General features: G+C 40.0%; 1 protein-coding gene across 10 annotated transcripts in view; it reads left to right on the plus strand.

Annotated features, from left to right (window-relative positions):
• Nucleotides 1–12,990, plus strand: part of LOC117428103 (unconventional myosin-IXAa-like) — a 167,117-nt gene that overhangs the window by 25,944 nt on the left and 128,183 nt on the right. Inside the window, exon 1 of one of the 10 annotated variants that reach the window (XM_058994966.1) lies at nt 5,684–5,702. The exons of 8 other annotated variants lie outside the window; for them this stretch is intronic. The gene's annotated coding sequence lies outside the window, so the exon portion shown is untranslated. Of the gene's footprint in view, nt 1–5,683; nt 5,703–6,346; nt 6,367–12,990 lie in introns of those variants that run through there. One more of the 10 variants, XM_058994965.1, reaches the window with a different exon arrangement.

Consider the following 12,990-nt stretch of genomic DNA (forward strand, 5'->3'; position numbering starts at 1 on the left):
AAGCATAATACTCTTTCAGCTAAAGTTTACTTAACACCAATTCCCTTTTTTCTTGCCTCGACATTTTTGTATTACAAGTCTGATATTTTAACCTTGCTAACTTTTGGTGCCGTCATGTTTCAGAATGAAAACGGCCAAAAAGCACATTTTGTGGTGTTCCCTTTCCTTTCCTTTTCTGGCCTGCTGAATTAATCCTATAATTCTCTAAATGCTTTCGAGACGATGGCGTATCGCCAGCCCGCTAGCATGATATTTCTCGGCTGTGCTGGTGCTGTGAGCTGCTGAACCTATGATAATCGTCCTTGCTACATGACTAAGGAAGGTGATTAATGGTCAGTATCAGCCGAGTCTTCAGGAGTGAAGTGCACACCAGATGGGGCTGCTGGAGGTGGCCTAGAGGCAAGCAAGATTGGAGGGGGAGGCATGTCTGTCTGCAACTACAGTAAAACTACCTTTTGGGGAATACAAGCAAACATACAGCGTGAATATATGATGAAGTCCACTGGTTTTTCGTAAGGCTTAAATTATTATATGTAAATTTATTTCTGTGTGTGAAATTCCCCAGAAACATGGGTTTGTGTATGCCAATGCTGTCTGACTCACATGGCAGTGATTGTGGAACACTGTGCACCCTGGGAGAGCTGTGTGCTCCAATGAGACTCTCAAGTCACACAGCTGGGGGGGCGAAGGCGTGGCGTTGGCCTTGAAGCATAATGAGGGGAAGTGCAATAGAGCTGGAGAAAGGGACCTGGTTAAATGTGAGTGATCAATTCTGTAGAATAAAGATGAGTGCATGTACTGGAACACAGTGTTGTGCACAAAGTGCAGAGAGGGTTGTGTCAGGCCTCGATACCAAGCACTGTGTCTTTACCAGGGACATCCCTTCAGTGAATCTGGCACTGAACTTGATTAGGCAACACTTAGTGGTGCTTTCACTATCCTGTGGTGCCATACTGAAACCATTGTGAAAGGTTTCAAGAACAGGATTTTACTGCAAATGTACTGTTCAATTTCTATGTTGAATGATGTCAATGTAGCAGCTTTATCAAGATTTACATCGTGTTGGGGTGGGGGTTGGGGGGGATACCCTGCATATTTTTATTGTGGTATCTGTAATATTGATTTCAAAAATCTTGATTGCTGCATTTTTAAGAAATCAGTGATTTGAATGTAATAATATTTAAGGTTCTGTGCCTTTTTATTTAGTGTTACAACTCTAACTAAACTATATATAAAAAAAAAGTTAATACAATTCAAAGCAGACTTTTCATGATGCAAACTTGTATCCTGTTTTCACTTACTTTCTGCTCTGCTGGTAGTGTTGAGGTAATTTGGTCTTGATTTAAAATTCAACCACATGATTTATTTTCTGACAGTGAAAGCTGCAAGATGTAATTGCTTTTATGACTGCTGTAGTTTTAGTTTTTTTTTCTATATTGCTGAACCCTGCTCCCCTTAAGGCAGACATGTTTGTTAAAGACTAGATCAAACGGCACCCGTTGACATGTGATAAAGATCGATCTGTGATTACGACATCATCACCTCTTTAAAGCAGCCGATAGAGACCACATCCGACTGCCCTTAGCTGTTGCTGTAGTATATGTATTTGTGTTTTTATTCAGGGTAATGCAGATATTATTGTATGTCCCATAAGAGAAACTAACCTTATTCAATGCTGGAGATGCTTGAATGGTTGTTTAGGGTTATAAACTTATATTAGTCATGAACCCAGTCCTGGGTTTTGGAGCTACCCCTAAAATGTAGCTGCGTGAATAACTCCTAACTGTGAACTTACAGGCTCAGGTGAGACATATTCACGTTCTCATCAGTGTGATCAGTTCAGAGTAGATTTAGCATGTGCCTGATTGCTCACATCCCTGGTCATTTCAGTATTATATTGAAACTAAATGAGGTGAGTTTTGAAACCCAGGACTTCTGCGGGTTTCTAACCCTGTTGGTTGATTTACACCCAGGGAGGGGACCGCTTCAAAGTATTTTAAAGGTAGTAAAGTATTTTAAAAGATGTAAGATACAGTGGACTTGTTTATTATTATTATTATTTCCAGAGATACAAATATGGCATATTAATATAATTTCAAGATGATGGCATAAAGGTCAGTTCAACAGTGCCTGTGAAAGCAGAGACACAGATCACTGCTGTCTGCCATTTTAATGTCTTATATGTATACTGTTGAGCCGTGCCTCACAATTTAGCAATATCCCCCCCTCAAAAAAGGAGAAAATGGAAGTGAAACTAAAATGAATTGAAGAGTCATAGTGCAGCACTTAGCATTTTCAGTCCATTTTTTTTTTGTAATGAATTTATTGCTCATAAAAGATACGTGGCAATGGCAGGCAGCACAAGAAGGCTCCTCATTCCTGACCCAAACACCAGCTGCCATCCAGTCCTGGGCCTGTCGATTTGACAGAATTTGTTGTGGTTGTTTGATGTGGGCTACATCGAGACCAGCAAGCTCATCGAACCTGCATCAACTGGTCCCTCTAATAAGCAAGAAATGTCTGCAGATTGCGGCGATGTCATAGCTGCAGGCTAGGTCATGGTGTGCATTGGGTTAAAGTACGCGGCTCTGAAAGGGAACAGAAAGATCAACGTTTCAGCCTGGCCATTCAGGCTGAAGGCTTCACACTGGGCTCTGTTGTGAGCACAGCCGCTTTACAGCGTGGGGCTTCCAAGGCCTATTAACTCCTGACATGCACACATAGGCACAGGCAGCCTGTTCAGCTGTGAATGCTCAGTTCAGGGTACAGCTCAATAGAAGCATGTTAACCCCTGTGTGAGGTTCAGGTGCTCAAAAGCACACTACAAAAAAAGATTTTTTTAAAAATGTATTGCCCTGGTAAAACTGTACTGCACATAACCTGAAGTTGCCTCCTGTGTCCTTTACCATAGGCTAATAAACAGTTTACATTTAAAGGTGTAAATCAGTGTTTTAATGTGCTGAAATGTTAAACCTTTTGTATAAACGGTTGTTACTACACACTTACGCCTGGTTTCACAGACCGTGATTAGCATTAATCTTACACTACCCCACCTTGGGTAACATTAGTTACAGTATATTAGTGATATTTGGGGTCTGTGAAATAATCAGTAAAGCCCCTTTCACACTGGCATGCTCTACCTGGGTCAGGACACGGTGTCACACTGTGTTTGATAAAGCAGGGTTGACCTGGGTGACAGACGCAAGTAAACAGTATGTGTATCAATGCCCCGGAAGCAGCTTGTTACAGACGCTTCCGTCCAAGCTTCTCTGGATCAAACCGTCGCCCCAAATGTTGTTTGGAGCAAATGTTTCTACATCCCTGCTGCAGTCTGGCTCATGCTGTGTCCCAATCAACAAAAACATGGCTAAACAGAATAAACAGAAATGTTCCTTGCGAACGTGAAACCTTCACGCAGGCGTGGCTGTTTGTTATTGTGTCGGCTCACAAACGTCCGTCAAGCATTTTGTCTCGCTCAACCCGGGTCAAAGCGTGTCGACCCACATCCTGAGGTGGGTCGCTGGGACGCGGGTCAACCGTGCTGTCATACTACACGGGATTGTGACCTGGGTAGCCAGGACCCAGGTCCGGACCGGGGTAGGAGTGCCAGGTGAAAGGGGCTTTAGACAAACCTTCAGGCAAAGTGTGCCTTCATCTTCATTATTCATTTACCATAAACATACTGTAATGTTGAACAGTGAATGTATTTCTCATGTCTGTCTGGTTAGCAGTCAGTAGGGACTGGCTCTTGATTGGTCAGTTCAGATCAGAAAGCTAAAAGCAGGGGAGGTCTATGTTTCCTAAGTGCAGTGCTCACCTGTGTATAAATAAGCAGTGAAATGTCCATCTAAGGTGATGATTGAGTCACTTCAGTGCTTTGCATTAGGCTGTTCACGTTGAGGTTTATTTTGAACTGTAAACCTGTGAGACGCACACCATGTGAGTCTATACCTCTCTACAGGGATTTGGCTATGAACGTTCTCTGTTTTGCATGATAGTTAACAGAGTACTGCAAGTGTCCTTCTCCAAACACACTGTATTTTTTGCCCAATTTTAGTAGGAAACACCATACTGTGGATGCACTTCTCTACTAGTCACCTATTATGGTTAGAAACTTGCTAAAAAAAACCCACCTTTTTGCTCAAGTTACTGGGTTCATTATAATCTGAGGTTAGATGGAGACCTTCCAACTAACTGTTTGTATGACAATTACAATTTTACATAGGGTCTGATTGTCAATACTTTTTTTTTTAAAAACTCTATCAGCTATTAATTCCTTTTTTAATTGGCTCTTAGAAGAACAGTACACATTTAACTCCAGAAATCAGTTTGGAAAAGGAGGACAATATGAGTTTCCCCCAGTCTCTCTCTTGCCATTGCCATCAAATGAATGCAGTACATTTCTGATACCTAGTGCCTTTTCCATTTGTCCATGTGCTGACTCTCACTAGACTAAAGCTGTCTGTTCAGATTTAGTTTTGTTGGCAAGCAACAGGCGAAGCACTAAATGCTCGCAGAAGGTTTTTTCAGCAACTATAATGGGATGTCTTTTTTTTTTTTTTGGTGCACAAACTGCACTGTTGTGAGTTTTACAAGCTCGCAGCCATTAATATATATATATATATATATATATATATATATTATATAAACTCAATAGGGTACTTTATATAATTATTATATATATTTTTTAACTGTAAATGGGGGGGGGGGGGTTAGTTGGAGGCTAAATGGGTTTGAGATGTGACTAAGTCATCAATATCAAACTACTGACTGCCTTATCATTCTGATATCAATGATTTATCAATGTATTATTTAGAATTTCCGCTCAGTGAATGATTTTCCAATCTCCGTGGCAATTTATTGTGTGGGAAATAAAACTGAGACTGTAGTGTTCCTATTGAACGGATTCTTTGGAAACAAATACATCAACATGGGAATCTTGTTGGAATTCGCTGTGAGGTTTATCAGATGGAAACAAGGTATTGGATTCCAGATCTCTGCACAGGAAGAGGACTCATAAACCAGTGTCATGGAGACTTGGAGACTGAAACGTGTGCTTAGCAATTTGTGATATACAGGTAATGGTTAGGTAGTTATACAGATAATGGTTAGAGACTGACAGGCGTGTCAAGATCAACCACTCCGGTATTACAACCCCACCCCCACAGCCATTTCCTATAAAGCATTTTATTTCCAGCTGAATCATTTGGTTACAATGTTGCACTGTTTATTTTGCTATCCAGCAGCTTCCGTAACATAGCATTTAACTGTACCGCATTTTAATTGCCAGACACCCATATTTGACTTGCTAAAGCTGCCTGCTCAGTTGACAGCTGAGGGAGGGAGTGGGAGCCCAAGCTGCTCAGGGAGTTGGTGTAGTGGTGAGTGATGTCATCCGCCTCTTGCTTTGTTGGAGCTGGCCGGAGGAGGCTGCAGTGCAGCATGCGTAACTCTGACAGGCTGCTGTGCACACAATGGGCTTGGTCTGGGAGGATTGGTCATGGAATTCTCTCTCTCTCTCTCTCTCGCTCTCTCTCTCTTTCTTTCTCTTTCTCTCACTAACTCACTTTCTGTGATCAGGTTTCAGGAAACAATCGATTCTCCTCCCCCCCTTTCTTTCAAACCGCACACCACTCCACAACTACCGACTTGTGTTGAAGTCTCTGAAAGCTGAAAGGATTGTGGAGTGATTGCAAGAGAGGGTGAGAGGGAAAGGAGTGTGTGTGTGTGTGTGTGTGCATTTCACGCCTAAACAAGAGGGAGCAGTCCGCAGCTGAACATGCAGATGTTGGGATACGATTTGCCAGCGGCTTTCTCAATTGAAGGGGTGGGGGGGTGCATTTTAAACAAGCTGTCGTTTGTTTGTTTGAGCCTGGGCTGAATCTGCCCATTCTTTTGGCTGTTTAGTATATGAGATAGCCGGGGAGAAGTGAAATGTTACAGTACAAGAAAGTGTTGGGAACAAGGGGGTTGACTACAAACTGTTTTTTTCAAGCCTAGTTTGGAGCCAATAGGACCTGCGGCGGCTTTTTAAGGGTGTACACAGTGTGTAGAGATACTGGTGGCTCACCACTCACCACCCAGCTGGGTAATGGCATGGAATTCACCTCACAATGGATTTTGCAGTGATATTGAATACTGGTAGCCAGCAAGCCTTGAAGCACGAACGTGTTCTGGAAAACAATCTTCTCAGCAGTGGAAGGACTGTATTTTAGGACATGAAGTTGCCCTTCTCAAGGACTAAATGTGATGTTACAGTGAATTTTTAAACCCATAGTTAATAAGTGAAAGGAACCAGGATCATTCGTATTTGTTATATTCCAAAAGGATTTGCTTTCAGTTTTTCATTACTTCTCAAGTGAAAAGGTAAGCAAACATGCAGTTGTTTTTTGGGCGTATTATTACGTCTGAAGTTATGACAACGAGGAAAAGCATGTAGTTCTCTCCATCCGTATTACATTATATAGTAATTGATGTGTGTCGATACAACAATTCAGGTGAGGTTGTGTGGTTTGACCATTATCAGCATTGCAAGCCTTGCAATCTTTTTTTAAACTTGGCTTTGTTATACACCTTTGGGTATGGTGTGTTATCCACTACCAGATTGAAAGTGTGCTGCGTACATTGGGTTAGAATTGAGGACTGCACCTAATTCAGGGGTTGCAGAATTCCCACTGTATTTAAATGATCATGATTCTCTCACTGCTCTGTCTGGGTAAGCAAAGTGCTTCACAAGCTGAAGCTGATGTATTCCTTAGTGAGTCTGATCTGTTATTATTCTTAGGAGATGCATATCCCTGTATAGTCAAGGCAGACACAGTATGTCACACTTTAAAGTTTTTCATAGAACTGCTTCTCCGATGTGAGAGGGCCAGTATATCATGATCTGCGGTATACAGTATGAAGGCTGTCTTTCTGTGTGTCCACAAGTTTACATTTTACATGCTGTATGTCTGATGAAGCATCTTGTTCAAATGTGATAGTGGTACAGTGTGCTGTATACAGAGGCCTCTGTCTGTATGTCACACTGGAATTGTAGGTGCATACGTTTTCATTTTATCGTTATATATGTTAACGTAACATTGTTCAGCAGGTTTAATTCTAAAAAAACGTTTGGCCATAGCTATAGCAACACTGTGAAATTGGCTCATTTCAGTTTATAGTATACAAATGCATAGTTAACATTGAGATTGTAAATCAATATTTAACATGTTTAATCATTTTGTTTACACTGGCACTGATCTGGAACTACCTAATGCCAGGTAAGATAGACAAACGAGTGCCACTGTAGTATTGTAAAATTGTTTTTTGAGATTGTAAAATACTGTAGTATTTGTAGTCCTACTTTTTTATTTCGATTTTTCACATTCATAAGGGTTTACAATGTATCGCCATACCAGAAATTCTTAACCTTTTTGCAATAATGTGTAGCTATAGATCTATAGATCCTCTTTATATATAGCTATATATATATATATTTTTTTTTCATTTGTTTTTACTTTAGTTTATGGTTTAAAACTTGTACAGCCTTAGTTTACTTTGCGTTTGACGGAGACGTTTCATTGGAACAATAAAAGATCCACAGTACGCAGTATGCCTTCAGCTCTGCTGTATTTCCAGTTTATTCTGTGAATTTTAAAATTAAAACGGTGATTTCCAAAAGAGGTCTGAAAGGTGGTGGGGGAACTTCCATTGATGTTCAATTTAGTGTGTTTTTGATATTCCTGTTAGTCACCATACAAACAATGAATCATTCCTCTTTCCTTCAACAAAGTCATACTGCTTCAAAACAAAATTCATAAGATTACTGAATAAATTGGATCATTCGATAACCAGAGTGTATTACTGTGTCAATACAGCGTTCATTTCAATAGCTTTACTATTCCACTGTGTGGGCTGATATACTGATCCTTGAGACCTGTATCGTTCCTGTTTACATTGAATAGGCTATAAGCTTGTGTGGCTATAGTACAATGGTAGTTATAAACACAAGGTAAAGTTGCTATCTATTTATAGTACAGCTATCAGCTTTGGACTAAGGTGCTGTGTGGTGGGTAATCCCATGGTTCACAATTCAGTTACCTTCCAGGAGCAGGTAAAGGGTATGGGGCAGACATTCCACCTTTTTAGACAAGTTTATGCTTCTGGGGGTTTTATGTTAATTCAGTTTGACTCGTACACAAAATAAATGGGTGATGCAGTCCAGTGGATTCCCTGGTGCTGTAAACTGCTCTTAAAACATCCAGCTGTGGCTTATCTCAGTGGGGTAAATGTTCATCAAATCAACCCCTTATTAATGTTACAGAAAGGCTGTGATAAATAACTAATTGAATAGTTTATTTGTTATTCTTTATAAACAAATACAAATCCATGCAAGAGATCAGATTAGTTACTGATTTGCTATTTTTGAGTGGTGTTATCAGTCCTATACTACTAAAGCAGTCTGCATTGTCGAGTGGAGTTCTCTTTCCTATACAGTACTACTAAAGCAGTCTGCAGTGTCGAGTGGAGTTCTCTTTCCTATACAGTACTACTAAAGCAGTCTGCAGTATTGATTAACTATCTTTCCTATACTACGAGAGCAGTCTGTAGTTTTGGGTAGAGTTATCTTGATAGCTGTCTGCAGTGTTGAAGAGTTAAATTAGGTAAAACTATAAGAATGATGAGTCAAGTGTTACACTGTACAGTATGTCGGCTCTACAGTTTTTCTAGTTTGATCTTGAGAGCTTTTTTACAGAAGAGTTTTTAGTGCGTTGATGTAAAGCAGTGACCTCTCTTGTTTTAAACAGTGTTTCTTTTAGCAAGCAGTGATTTTCCTGGTGCATGTTGGTGCCTGAGAGGTATTTTAATACCTGTGCTCCAAGGGGAGGAGGTACAATACTGCAACAGGATCAATCGGAGCCCAGCTGGCCAGGGGTCATTATCTGGTCATTAATCTCATCCTGCAGGACGCTGCTGGGTTATCTCCTGTGGAGATGCCTGGTTCCATTTAAAGAGAGGTTGGGGATCTTGCAGGCAGACTTGTGCTGCTGAGAAAGTATTCTTTTTAGAACCCACTTCAGAGTATTGTTTCCTAGGATTATGTCTACAGTACTGCAATAATACAATTTCCTTTTGCTATGCATATCCATCCTTGGCTGTGATGTATCTTCTATGGTTTCAGACACAAGGACGGGGTGGAAAACACATTTGTGCTAGTAATTCAAAATGTAATTAAGTTGCTAGAATTGCATTTCTGTGAAAGTTCTGCACAGTAAACATCTGTTTGTGATGTAGTGTATTGCATAATTCGTCATCCTGAAATGCATTTACTTAGTGTCTGTATATGAAGAGCTCTCTGTAATGAGTTTGATCCTCCCTTTTCTTCATTCCTTCAAATTCACAGTCTGTCAATAAAGCTTAGAAAGCAGTGGTTCCTAAACCTGTACTACTGTAGGTAGGTAGGTAGCACCTTCACCTCAAAGCATTATATTGAGAGGAATTTCAAAACCAACTTCTCTTTTGTACAAAGTGTCCTTGTAAATGCAAACGGCGGAATGTACATGTATTCATTTTTAATTCTTCAGAATGTATAGTTAACAGTATGCTACAGATTGTGTTTGTGTGGAGTAGCAGAGTAGTGGTCCTATGCAGATGCGTTATTTGGGAATATGTACAGTATTGGGGACCATCTATGACTGAACTCCACTTGTTGTTTTTTTTTTATTATTATTCTTTGCAATGAATCAGTGTTTACCTTGAAAATGTGTTCCCTAATTCAGGCTTTTGGAAACTCTATTTTGAATTTCTGAAATGTGTTAATGTTTTATATATTGACAATATATTTCCCTTCTGATAATTCATCACAGCAACATTTCAATCGCACCCATGAGCTGTGCCACCTTCCAATTATCTAATAAGAAGTGCGTTGTCAGTGTAGTCTGTGCAGAGACTTTAGCTGGCACATTATAGGCAAATATTGCTCTTTTAGGGAGGGGGGGTGGCAAACTTACGTTCAAAAGAAAAAGGGGGGCTGCTTCCCTAAAACAATGTCTGATTACCCCTCATTCAGGTTTTTTTTTTTTTTGTAAATAATAAATGCATTTTTTTCACATTGCTCCCATGCGATCATTACTTTTTTATATATATATATTTTTGGATACAAACAAACAGTTTGTAGTCAACCCCCTTGTTGGATTCTCCATTTAAAAAAAGTTTGTTAGGGTAAAAACCTCTGCAAGCAACAAACTGTGCATTAAACAAGCCCTGCCTCCCCACAATAACCTGTACACATCTGCACTGTACACATCTGCACTGTACACATCTGCACTGTACACATCTGCACTGTACACATCTGCACTGCAGGAAAAGCTTTCAGTCTGGCTCTTTATCCTCTCCAGAAAGTCTCTTCTCCCCCGGAATGAAGGAAATCAGATCTGAGTTTCCTTAAAAACAATGACATCATGTTTCAAATGTGCATCTCTTCAAGGATAGACAGCAAAAAGACTGATGGGGCTAAAGCTGGATGCTGTCTGTTTTCAGAGCTGCAGTGAACACATAGAATCCTAAGCTCTTTCTCTGCTTGTAGAGAATGAACTAACTGGCTGAAAGAGACATGCTTTGCATGTTTGGAAGGTGTTTCAATAGACTTTTGCTTGATAGAATACATGGTTGGTGTATGTCCCTTCCTCATAAACACGGACGGGTACAAACTGACAGCTTGCCGAGCCCGAGGGAATAGAGGGAGCTCAAATGGGAACGTTTTACACAACGTTGTGCGTCAAGTCAAGCTGGATCATCCAACGTATAGCCCTTCTGATGGTTTTTTATTGTACAATACTGAGGAGATGCATTTAAAACCTGCTCGAGGGAACATTTTAAAAGTGGTCGTTCTAGACAGGCTTGACTGAATTGTATGTACAGGTGGTTTAAGGTGTAACGTTACACTTACATAACAAGATTTCATGGTGTTAAGCAAACACCAGCAAAACTTTGTTTTAAAGCACATTTTGCTACTTGTATAAAAACAATAAACATGAGTCATCAATTTCCAGCAGTGTGGTGAGAGGATGCTTTAGTGTAAAAAAGGTATTTTTATTTTAACATGGGGGATTCACAGGAGTGGTCACTTAGACCTTTATATGAGGTCTCATACTGGTGTGCCTGTGAGATCCTAGAGGTCTTTCATTAATGTATATAAAGCAGCTTGTTATTGACTTTGTGATTCAGTAATTATTTTAATGATTTAAATTAAACTCAAAGCGGAGACTACACTACCTACTTAATACACTATGTGTTCCCCTTAGTCATGTGCTTATTATATTATGTGTGCCCCTTAGTCGTGTGGTTATTACACTATGTGTTCCCCTTAGTCGTGCTTATTACACTGTGTTCCCCTTAGTCATGTCCTTAATACACTATGTGTTCCCCTTAGTCATGTGCTTATTACACTATGTGTTCCCCTTAGTCATGTGCTTATTACACTATGTGTTCCCCTTAGTCATGTGCTTATTACACTATGTGTTCCCCTTAGTCGTGGTGAAGTTTACTGTATTTTGTTGCACTAGAGGTACGGTGTGCCCTGTGATTCACATCTGTGATGTTCTTTGATTTGAGCAGTTTTCAGGATGCCTCAATGCATCAAGACTTGAACATGTCAATATGATGATAAATGGTGTATTTTTAGGAGGGTTGTTCTCAAACCCGTGTTAATGAAACAGTGCTATTGTATTTACCCCCAATTAAAATGTCTTGTTTACTGGAAATGTAGTGGTTTACAGTGGCAGAAGCTCCACTGTTAAACAGCTTTGTTACGGTACATGTACACCCACCCAGGGGCATCAGTAGCTTTGCCAAACCTTGTCTTATGGTGTGCCTACTTCAGTAATGTTCATAAAGAGACCACACCCCATGTTGCCAAAGTCTTATGTCTGTTATTTGTTTATTCAGCAGACGCCTTATCCAAGGCGACTTACAGAAATCAGGGTGTGTGAACTGCTTACAACACCCGGAAGACTGAACACAAGGAAGTTAAGTGACTTGCTCAGGGTCACACAATGAGTCGGTGGCTGAGCCGGGATTTGAACTGGGGACTTCCTGATTACAAGCCCTTTTATTTAACCACTGGACCACACAGCCAACCTGTTATAAGTCTTGTACTGTATGCCTATACAGTGCACAACAAAGGTTTCTTAAATACACTGATGCCATATTGAGGGAGAGGGACAGGTGTTTTGTTTCTAGTTTGTTTGTTTTTTTGCCTCGTTTTCAAATTATTTAAACTTAAGTTTACTGCAGTGTTGCAATGCTACCAAGGGCTCCTAGCAATTTCAGTTTCTCACCAATTAAAACCTTCCTAAGGTTCACATGAGCACGGTTCTTTGTTTAAATTCTCCAATGATAAGTTAAGCTGTCAGGCAAACGCATGCTGTGAATGTAGTACTCCTTACAACACTAGTTCTTACTACAGAAATAAAAGGGATAGTGTTCACATCTGTATACTGAAGATTGGCTTATAACTCAAAATAGCAGACCTAGTAAACTAATCAAATATACCAATATGTATCTATCAATGTTCATTTAATTATTTTTCAGTAGAAGGCACTGAAACTATTTATTTAGTTAGGGTAGTCTTTCTGTAAAATTACTTGATGTTGAAAATATTCCAAAATATTGAGTCCCCATTTACAATTTTATTTCAACGCATTATTATACATCTTTCACTGTACTAGATAATTGTTGTCGTCTTTCTTTAACAGTCTGGTACAGTTTCTTGAATTCAACTTTTTTTGTATTCCTTAAAACAAAGATATATATATTAAATAACACATACAGCTGTTTGTGTGTGTGTGTGTGTGTGTGTGTGTGTGTGTGTGTGTGTGAACTCATTTTGAAACCATATGGGAACACTACACTTTAAGATTTTGAAACCTGGCCCTGCCAACAGCAGCCTTGGTATCTGCTGGCAGGTTCCTGGCTAGAGCAGCTGCACTGTCCTCACCCCACAGCCGC

Source organism: Acipenser ruthenus, chromosome 21 (assembly GCF_902713425.1).
Source record: "Acipenser ruthenus chromosome 21, fAciRut3.2 maternal haplotype, whole genome shotgun sequence".
In the NCBI taxonomy this organism is placed as follows: Eukaryota; Metazoa; Chordata; class Actinopteri; order Acipenseriformes; family Acipenseridae; genus Acipenser; species Acipenser ruthenus.